General features: G+C 48.1%; 1 pseudogene; it reads right to left on the minus strand.

Moving 5' to 3' along the window:
- Positions 1-586: 586 nt before the first annotated feature.
- Positions 587-8,891, minus strand: LOC136466483 (high-affinity nitrate transporter 2.1-like; annotated as a pseudogene).
- Between the last annotated feature and the right edge of the window lie 1,879 nt (positions 8,892-10,770).

The following is a 10,770-nucleotide window of genomic DNA, read 5'->3' on the forward strand; positions in this document are numbered from 1 at the left end:
GAAATTCTCCCCTCCACTCTCCTCCTCCCCACGCCTCACCCTAGTGCGAGCGCGACGGTAGTGGGTGCAGGGGCAGCCATGCAGGGCTCAATGTTTTTTTTGTGTGAAAATAGACATCACTGACAGGTGAAAAGCCGAAGTCCATACTGTCGATTATCCATTGCCGGTTCAAAATTCGGTAGTGAAAGCCGGTTCGAACCGACAATGGTTTTGGGATAGTGTGCCAAGTCCAATACATGCATTACACATCATAAAATATTTGTGACACCGAAGGAATGGCAATGTGCTTGCAAAAACATGTCAACATAAATTTTGTGCTTATAACCAGCAACAATACACATTATTATACACAACAAAAATGTAATTTTAGCTTGTACTCATCAGTACATACTTGTGCCTCACCACACTTGGGGTTTATTTCGCCACACTTGTATTTATCTCAACACATGTCAATTGAGGTGGAAACGAGTGTCGCGATACAAGGCCTAGAATGTAAATTTAAAACAGCTATGCGCGCACAGTAATAACAAGCTAGGAATATGCATACAAACAGGTAAGAGGAAGTGAACATGGATCGATCTTAAACTCATACGTGCTCCGGCGTGGCGGTGGCGGCGGCGGCGGCCTGGACGATGACATTGCGCTTGCCGCGCTCTGAGCGGCTGTTCTCGGTGAACTTGAGGCTGGCGCTATGGAGCCCCTTGCTCTTCTCGTCGTCGTTCCACTCGGAGCCGTAGTAGCTCTCCTCATCGGCAGTGGCGCTGGCCGGGAAGAACATGGACCCCCACTGCGGGAAGTGCACGAACACCACCACCAGCGTGCACGCCATGATCATGATCAATGGTGAACCTAGTGGGTGGTCAGGGTGGTCCACCGACCACCCTGTAGGCCACCCGTCAACCATACATCATGCCGGCCTTCTACAACACGGGCAATCCGATCGGCCATCATGACCACTGGTAAACGTCGTCTCATGCCATCAAAGGCAGCCGCATCTCTCTGAGAACAGAACACTGAACCGAGCAAGCTCGTGCTGATGCTATGTGTTCCATAATTCCAGCCACGACCAACAACGCGGAAGGCGGCCCACTAATGAACAGGGATGGCTCGGTGTAACACCCTCGGTGTTACGCCTTAATCAAAATATTAAACCATGTCATGAGCATCATGTTTATGTATTATTACATGTGGTAAATGAGAAATTAAATTTTATTGCACTAATTCTCAAATTGAGCTCTAATTTATTCCTTGTCCAAGTTGTCCTTCCAGCACGTCATCTCTCTCCACGTGAGAGCTCCTTAGCCACAAAGTCAAATGATAAATTATTGTCATTCACTAATTATTAGCATACCACTTGGCAAGATTTATATCTCCATCAATCTCGCGACGCGCCACTGTCATCTCTCGTTGTTCTAATTATCCCGCCTTTACTTCGCTTGCTAATCACCTTGCTAAATCATCAGTGCACGACGCGCTACCACTGCCATAGTGTGTCACACACGCTACGCATTAATCTCACTCACAAGTTCGACCGGCGAGCATGCCGCTCACTCACTGCTCTGCAAACGCGGTGCACGCACTCTTTTCTCACGCCAGCCTGTAGCAGCAGGGAGTTTCAACATGTCAGAATGGTACCAGAGCAAACTTCCTCACGTAGCAATGCAGCAGTGAAGTTTTTTCAACACTACAGACTACACCAGCGAAGATTTTCCATACACCGGTACTGCAGCAGTGCAGGAAACACTGTTCACGCGTGGAAATCACTGTTCACGCGCAGAAATTACTGTTCATCCGTGGAAAAACCACCGTGGCCAGTGGAAAATGTTGTTTGTCCATGCAGCACGTCGTTCCCGTGGCGCTTTATTTATCTTTAAGCAAGCTAGTTTAGCCACTAACCTTATAACGCGTCGCTGTCGCGCCTTTGCTTCTTCATTCCTGCGTCTTCTGTCTTTAAAAGGATACGCCGAGCTATTTCGCTCTGCTGCTCACTTGCTTCTCTCGAATCAAGTTTCTCTGTTCTTACCCGTGAGAGCTACATCTATCGATTTCTCCCCGAGCTATAATCAGCTGAGGTAGCTAGTTTACAATTGATCTTCTTATTCTCTAATGTTTCCTTGACCTGTGATCTCCTCATCAATTAATTCCTTGACCTGTATAAATGAACCAGCACCCCACCGCCAAGCACGTTCAGCCCCAAAGCCCATTCCAGTCCTGACATGCTCGTAAGTCCAAGACCACTCAAAGTTCAATCCTTGAATTAATTCTCTCATGACCAAGACCTCACCACCGCACACGGCACGGAGCCAGAGGACAACCCTGCCAACTCGTTTCATGCTTCCTGACTACTCATGACCACCCACGATCAGTGCTATATATGGCTCTGCTCCACTCCACGCAGGGCAAGCATTTGCTAAGCTCCCTGGTGTCTCTCCTCTTGCATTGCCTCCGCACATCGATCACCGTAGGTGGCACTTCATTCAATTCTGAGGTAGCTAGCCTGTAAGAATTCCTTCATTCTTCTTCTTATTTTCTTGACTCGCGGTCTCATCTAGTAATTCTAGACCCACAGTCATGTGCAAGTCAACAAGTCCAATAGCATGATTATCCTCCTCCAATAATATCATTTTCTTCATCTCTAGAGCTCATTTGAATTTATTTATTGATTGTGAAATAAATTTTGTTAGATTCCTAAATTCATGATCTATCTGTTAGTGTAATTAGTTCGTATAGTTCAGTGATACCTTTAGGGTTACTTTATTATTTTGAAATGCTTATTATGGTTATTTAGAGAATGAATTTTTTTGATGCATGGTAGCTAGTGCACCTTGTTTTATTATATATATAGTAAATTGATATTAACAATAAGGATGCCTTTAGTTGCTAAGATAATACATGAAATGTTTCATACTTGTTTAGTGGGAATAATAGGTAACTTTGCGTATTAGTCATTAGAGTTAGCTTAGTAGCTTGGTAGATGTATTTTTATTTTAAGAGTTGCGGTTGCCTATATATTAATTATTGCATCATCATCACTGCATGCATATAGGGGACGAGCCACTGGAGATCGTGACCTTCGGCGAGCAGGAGTACAACGAAGTTGTCGAAGAGTACGAGGAGATCCTCGTGCAGGAGGACGTTCCGGAGCCACCCGTCACTGACTTTGCTGACACCGTGCCTGCCCAAGGCAAGCCCCGGTGCATAACCCCTATTTTTAAATGATCACTGAATATATTTATATGATATGCATTTACGTTACAGGCATTTTTATGGAAGCTACATGCATAAATATATCCACCATGAGTCCTACTAGTATAGGTCGAGTAGCTGCTATGCTCAGGATGTTGGTAGCGTGAGTAACCTGTCGTTACTCACAAATAGGTGTTTAAACTATGATATCATGATGAAATAATGGAAAGGAAAATGGTGACCGGACAGGGATATGGATTTGGTACTGGTGGGTGTGAGGGGTTGTGTCCTGCGGCCAACAGGGCATAGCCCGGTTACACTTTTTCCCTGTCTGTGTCGATTAAGGACCGGTCGTTGCATATGACTCTAGGCAAGTCACAGATTATTGTCCCGAGCACATACATGGGTATGGGCGCAGGGAAGGCTTGCTGCTCTTTTGTCGCGGATCTGGCTCTTTCCGGACCGACTGATGGGAAGAAGAGGTGGTGGAGGTCCTTGCACCGCACTGAGTCCGGGACTCAGGATGTGGGGGCTTGGAGTCCAAGTTTGGACGGGGACCTAGACACCCGGGACAGGAGAGTGGTGGGTTAGTCCTGCTTGTGCCTGGGGTACAAGCGGGGCGTGTGTCTTCGGGGCACCCAGCTGGGCACATTGATTCACGAATCGCCGGGTTATCCGGTATGGCTTGTCTGCGGTTTAGCACCGTAGTAAGAATTGAAAGTTGAAAGGAGAAGAAATAGAACTGATTGCCCAACCCTTGCTTGAAAGTAGAACAGGCTTATATAGATTGACTAGATGAAAACTTAATACGGCTGATGATAATAATGTATCAATAAGGACTCACTATTAGTATTGCTTTTTGCTAAAAGAGAACCAGCAAACCATAAAGCCTAGCATATTCCTTGGAGTCGGGAAAGTATTCCCACTATCGGATAAGTCTTGCGAGTACATTGTGTACTCAGGGTTTATTTACCCCTGTTGCAGGTGACGCTTGAGGAGTTCCTTGTGTGGAGGATCCATCTGGTGGGCTCAGACGGAATCCTCGTTATCTTATCGCTAGATGTTACCTTTTAATATTCCGCTGTTTATTATTTCGCACTCTGTATTTGGTATTGTAATAATGTACTTTTCAAGAAACTCTAATGTATGAGATAGACTTGTGTTGTAACTCGTTTTCATTATTGGATCCTTGGGAAAAATGTGGATCTTTCGGGTTCTCCCTTAGGGTGTGCCCGACGGACACCGCTCGCTGTAGTTACTTTCAGGGTGCTTAGTGTCTGATGGAAGACGAGCGCCTTCGTAAGTACGCTATTTCGGGTGGTTCTGCCACACTCGGTCATGGGGCCCATGGACTACGGCTCGGGCCACATCCGGCCCAAGCACGCGCTGGACCCAGGCCTTGTCTACGACGCGTCGTACCAGGACTACCTGCTCTTCGCGTGCGCCAGCGCCGGCTCCCAGCTCGACCGCTCGGTGCCTCGATGCCATGCCCAGCGCGCCCGTCGCCGCCCTACCAGCTGATCATCGCCCGTCGCTTTACCTGGCCTGGCCTAGAGCCCTGGACTGCCACCATCGCCTGCAAGACTGATCACTAGTCCTTCCTCAGTTCCGTGATACTCCCCGTCTATCCCCATCCTTCCTCAGTTCCAGGTTTCTTCCGATCATTAGTTTTGCTAATTGGCGAGTGTTTTTTCCAGAACTCTTGAGTCTTGAATTATGAAAAGAAACAGAGACATTCGATCCCTTTTTCAGAGAGCAGCAAAGAAGGCGGCTGCTATTGACCCACCTCCAGATGAAAATATTGTGGAAGAGCAGAATCAAGAAGAAGATAGAGTACAAGTTGAAGAAATTGCAGATCATTTGCCCTCGCCCCCGCTAGCATCACCGCCACCACCCGCATCAAAGCCACCGCGTATGACATCAATCGCCTACCATATGATCCAGGTGAAAGGCTGCCCATTGAAGATTATCCTGTTAATGATCAAGATGCAATCCGTAGAGCATATATTACTAAAGGTGCTTGCAAACCTTATATACATGATTTTCCATACCAAAACATTGGAGGCGTACCTCGTCGATTCAGTATACAATGGTTATATAATTATGAGTGGCTTGAATATAGTGTCAAGAAGGATTCTGCATTTTGCTTCATATGCTACTTGTTCAAGAAGGGCAGTGGGTCAAAAACTTTTATTGTTGATGGATGGAATAATTGGAATATAGGAAACACAGCACTTCTCAAACATTCTGGTTCTAGGGCACATAAAGCAGCTCAAGAGAGGTACATTGGTTTTATGAATCCCAAGGTAGCAATTGATTATAAATTGACAAGTGGAGTGAGGAGGAGCTTCGTCTTTACAAGAAAAGATTGACATATTCACTTAGATGTATCAAGTTTCTTTTGCATCAAGGATTGGCATTCCGTGGACATGATGAAAGTGAAGAGTCTAGCAACAGAGGCAACTTCATTGAACTTTTAAAGTTTCTTGTAGGAAATAGTGAAGAAGTGAACAAGTATGTCTTGAACAATGCACCAGGTAATTGCACTTTGACTAGCCTAAAGATACAAAAGCAAATTATTCACTGTTATGCCATAGAAACTAGAAAGAAAATAATTGAGGAACTTGGTGATGAGCCCTATGTAATTTTAGCTAATGAGTCTACTGATATATCACATAAAGAACAACTAGCTCTTTGCTTGCGTTATGTTGATAAACTTGGAAGGCCATGTGAGCACTTTATTGGAGTTGGTCATGTAGATGATACTACCTCTTTGTCACTTAAGAAAGCAATTGAAGTTTTACTTGTTAGTAATGGATTGAGTATGCAGCAGATTAGAGGTCAAGGTTATGATGGGGCTAGCAATATGAAAGGAGATATTAAAGGGCTCAAAACTTTAATCATGCAAGAATCACCTTCTGCTTATTATATTCATTGCTTTGTACATCAACTCCAATTAGTTCTTGTTGCTGTTGCCAAAGGAAATACTGACTGCAAGACTTTTTTTTTATCAAGTATCTATCTTGTTGAACATTGTTGGGGTTTCTTGCAAGCGTCATGATATGCTTCGAAATGCTAGGCTTGAGAATGTCAAGAAAGCACTAGAGTGTGGTGAGCTTGAATCAAGGAGTGGATTAAATCAAGAGATGGGTTTGCCTAGGCCTGGTGATACTCGATGGGGCTCTCATTACAAAACTATATGTAGCATCATCACTATATATTCCTCAATTCATGATGTGCTCATTGAACTTGGTGTTGATAATGCATATAAGGAAGATTGGACAAAGATACATTTTGTGTTTGGAGCATTTGAAACCTTTGAGTTTGTTTTCTTTGTGCACTTAATGTATGTTATTCTTGGATATACAAATGAGTTATCCGAGTGCTTGCAAAGAAGGGATCAAGATATTCTTAATGCAATCTCACTTGTTAATGTGGCAAAGAGCAGAATGCAGGAGTTGAGGTCTAATGGTTGGGATAATTTTCTTCAGAAGGTCACTTCTTTTTTATTAAACATGGTGTTGAAGTTTCTGCTATGGATGGTGCTTATGTGCCTTATGGAAAATTAGCACGGTATGCTCGTGCCCGAAACCAAACAAATGATGACCATTTTCGAAGAGAAGTATACATTGGTGTCATTGATCAAATTAGTCAATAGCTTGATAATCGGTTTGATGAGATCAATATGGAGCTACTCTCTTGTATGTCAGCCTTCAGTCCTTCCAACTCCTTTGCTTCTTTTGATGCACGGAAGGTACGTAGATTGGCTGAATTTTATCCTAAGGACTTCTCCAACAATGATTTGTTAAAACTTGAATTGCAACTTGATAATTATATTGATGACATGCGACAAGATGCTAGCTTCCAAGGTCTAGACAACATTGTTGATCTCTCAGTTAAGCTTGTTGAAACAAAGAGACATAAAGTGTATGATATGGTGTACTTGCTTCTCAAATTGATATTGCTTTTACCAGTGGCAACTGCGAGTGTTGAAAGGGTATTTTCTGCATTGGTTATAGTGAAAACAAAGTCAAGGAATAAGATAGGTGATACTGTTTTGGATGATTGTCTAGTCACATTTATTGAGCGAGATATTTTCTTCCAAGTTAATGAAGATGATAAAATGGAGACATTCATGTCATTGAGAAAGCGGCGGATAAACAAGTAATATTGTAAGTCTCCTATTGTTATATTTCAAAGTATTTGTATTTCATTTGAACAATTTATATTAAAATTTGACGTTGTTTTACCGAATTATAATATGGTTTTACCGAATTATAAATGGTTTACCGAATTGTATAAGAATTTTTTTTGCGGCGCATACCCTATGCAAAAATCCTGGGTCCACCACTGATCATGATGCCATGTACTCCAGCCCCCTGGCGGTGGAGTAGGTGGAGGAGGTGAAGAAGAGCAGCTGCGTGAGCCCCGCGCCGAAGTTGCCACCGGCGCCGGTCATGCCGGAGATGATGCCGAGGGAGCGACGCGAGACGAAGGGGATGACACCGAAGATGGCGCCGCAGGCAGCCTGCGCACAGAAGGAGAAGAGCACCATGGCGACAACAGAGACGGGGAGCGTGCTGGCGCGCCCCAGCCAGAGGCAGAAGGCGCCGCCGGCGGTCTGGAGGATCCAGATGTTCCAGATGCGGGCGCGCATGCCCCAGTAGCGCGCGCCCATGTCGGAGAGGATGCCGCCCATGGGGCGTGCGACGATGTTGGCCATGCCGAACCAGGCGGCGATGGTGCCGGCGACGCGGAGGTCGAGGTCGAAGCGGTCGTACATGTACTCGGCGATGACGTTGTCGGTGGTGAGCTCGACGCCCATGCAGTAGCCGTAGAGGAGGACGAAGATCCAGGTCCGGTAGTTTGTCACCGCGTACCACATGACCTTGGAGAACTTGTCCTTGTTGACGTTGCCCTTCTTCTGCAGCGTCCTGAGGTTGCCGTCGGGGAGGTCCTGCCCGAGCGTGAGCACCAGCACGCCCATGACGACGTGCATGAGCCCGGGGACGAAGTAGGCGAGCCGCCACGCGGTGAAGGGCGTGGCGCCGCACTTGCGGATGACGTCGTACACCAGCGGCATGATGAGCTGCGTGGCGCCGCCGCCCATGTTGCCCCACCCTGCGGCCATCCCGTTGACGGTGCCGATGATCTTGCTGCTGAACATGGTGCTCATCCAGTACTGGCAGGAGACGAACGTCGCCAGCGAGAAGCCGATGAGGAACCGGACGACGATGTAGCCCGCGGCGTCGTCGATGAGCGACATGCAGAACACGGTGGGCGCCGACAGCATGATGAGGAAGGCGCAGCCGTAGCGCGGGCCCAGCAGGTCGCACACGGCTCCCATGGCGAGACGGGAGAAGATGGAGCCCGACACGGAGGCCACCCCGGCGTTGCCGATGTCGGCCTTGGTGAGGTTGAGGTTGTCGCGGATGATGGGGACCAGGGGAGCCGCGGCGAAGGTGGAGACGAAGCAGGTGAAGAAGGAGATCCAGGAGAGGTGGAAGGTGCGCATGTGCGAGTTCGCGAAGGAGAAGAGACGGATGCTCTTCGCCTTGTGCTCCGACCTCCGAGTCCACCGGTAGGTCGAACTTGCTCGCCGCCGCGTCGTCGTCATGCTCGGGCGCCGCCGTGGAGAAGGCGAACGCTGGCTCCCGACCCGTCATCCCGTGCAGCGAGCTCCCCGGCGCTCCAGCAGCCTCCATGCCCGACGCCATTGCTAGTGCTAGTAGAGCTAGAGCGCGCAGGAGACTGGAACGAACTAGCTAGCTGCTTGTGCTTGAGGTTTAGGATGGTCCGGCAATGGCATCGATGGGGTACGTATTTATAGTGAGCTGGGGTGGTTGACATTTTGGGCATCTCGATCACTCTCGAGCCTGGCCTGGGAAAAGGAAAAACGAAAAAGAAAGAAAGATTAAGCTGCCGTGCCGGGTCATGGACATGAAGGGTCATATCAAGCTTCAAGCTCAGCTAAGCTGAATTAACAAGGCAATTATTGTATCTGACGGAGTCATCAGTGCAGCGTTAATCTAAGATTGGAGCTAATAGATAGCTAGCTGGATTGCTGGAAGAGGAAACACGTTGAAAGTTGGAACTGGAACAGGCAAATCAAAGAGATGGGAAGTCGTTATCTGGCATAGATAATTAGCAGAAATGGATTCCTCGGCGCCGCATCACCGGAAGAGGAATATGACCTTGGTGGGCTTGGCCTCATCCCGTGGGATCACCCAAGGATCAGAATCTTGTTATTGGTAGCTAGACTTTTTGGTGATGCGGCGTCCAGAATCCAGCAGCAGCAGACAAAGCGAAATAAAGTAAAAATGCCCATACATACTGCTGGTCAACTCAAGACGACGATCGGCAAAAACTTAAACTGGCTAGCTAGCTGCTATGCCCAACAAGTTTCATTATTCCGCGAGCAGTAGCAGGAGGTGCACAGGGATGCAAGCGGCAAACACGTGCTGGACTGCACCGGCACGAATCCCGCCAACGCGGACACAGTCCGCCACGGCAGCAACGTCTTGTCCATGACCGCCGCACGGTGGCGCGCGACCGCGCACAGCTCCACACCGGGCTGGACCAGCCGACCAAGAACCGTTCGATCATGACGACCGCCTCGGCGTCCGTGTCCATGGCATCGGCGGAATCGAGCAGGGACACGCAGGACTAGAACACCTGGAATGGAACAGGTGCGCGGTGAAGGGCAGCATCGTGTGGTCGTAGCCATGGTCGATGGAGACAGCACCTTCGCGCCAAGCTGCCTGACGAGGCAAAGGATTGTGGCCATGTCGGTTGAGCGGACGACGGGGAGGTGTACAGTGACGGTGTCGCTGCTGTTTAGGTCGACAAGGTCCAGGGTGTCGATGTTGAAGACCGCGAGCTAGAGGAACTTCGTTGCTGGATGCGTCGTTGCCAGAGTTGTCGCTGATGGGCCTCCGGAGCCGCGCGCATGCCCCGTCTCCCTGCACCACGCTGTCGTGACGTCAGCCGCGCTGCACAGCACGGCCGCGCCAGCATGCTGCTCCAGGCTCCAGCAGGTAGCCGCCGCCGCCGCCACCCACGCGCGTAGGGCGAGCCACCTCCGTCGCCGCCACTAGACAGCGACACTCCGCAAAGGCCAGCCGAGCGCGACCATCCACCGCCGCTGGCTGGAACTGCTGTCGCGCGCGATCAAATCAGCAACCGCATTTGTGGCGTAGAGGGACTGACAACTGGGCCAAAGGGCCAAGGTGTCCATGTATGTGGCCACGTCAGCAAAACCAAGGTCTAAAACCACCCCCAAGGGGTTACATACATGGTATGAAAATGTTTAAGGTGTGGAATAGATGGTTTTGTAGGTTAGGGTGTAAAGTAGACCATTTGCCAAATATCGGGGAGTCTATAGACTTTTTTCCTGCAATTATATGTGTCTATATCAGTTGTCGGTTTCCATAATTAGTTACCGTGTGTATGTGTTAAATTTATCTTTTTATAGCATGGTTTTAAATCTCTGGCTATAGCTGTTTGACGCTGATCAAGTTATTTGTGTTGATGTACAACTTAGCGGCTATAGCCCGCTATAGCCTCATTTAGCTCAGCTATAGC

This window comes from Miscanthus floridulus, chromosome 7, assembly GCF_019320115.1.
Source record: "Miscanthus floridulus cultivar M001 chromosome 7, ASM1932011v1, whole genome shotgun sequence".
NCBI classification, from domain to species: domain Eukaryota; kingdom Viridiplantae; phylum Streptophyta; class Magnoliopsida; order Poales; family Poaceae; genus Miscanthus; species Miscanthus floridulus.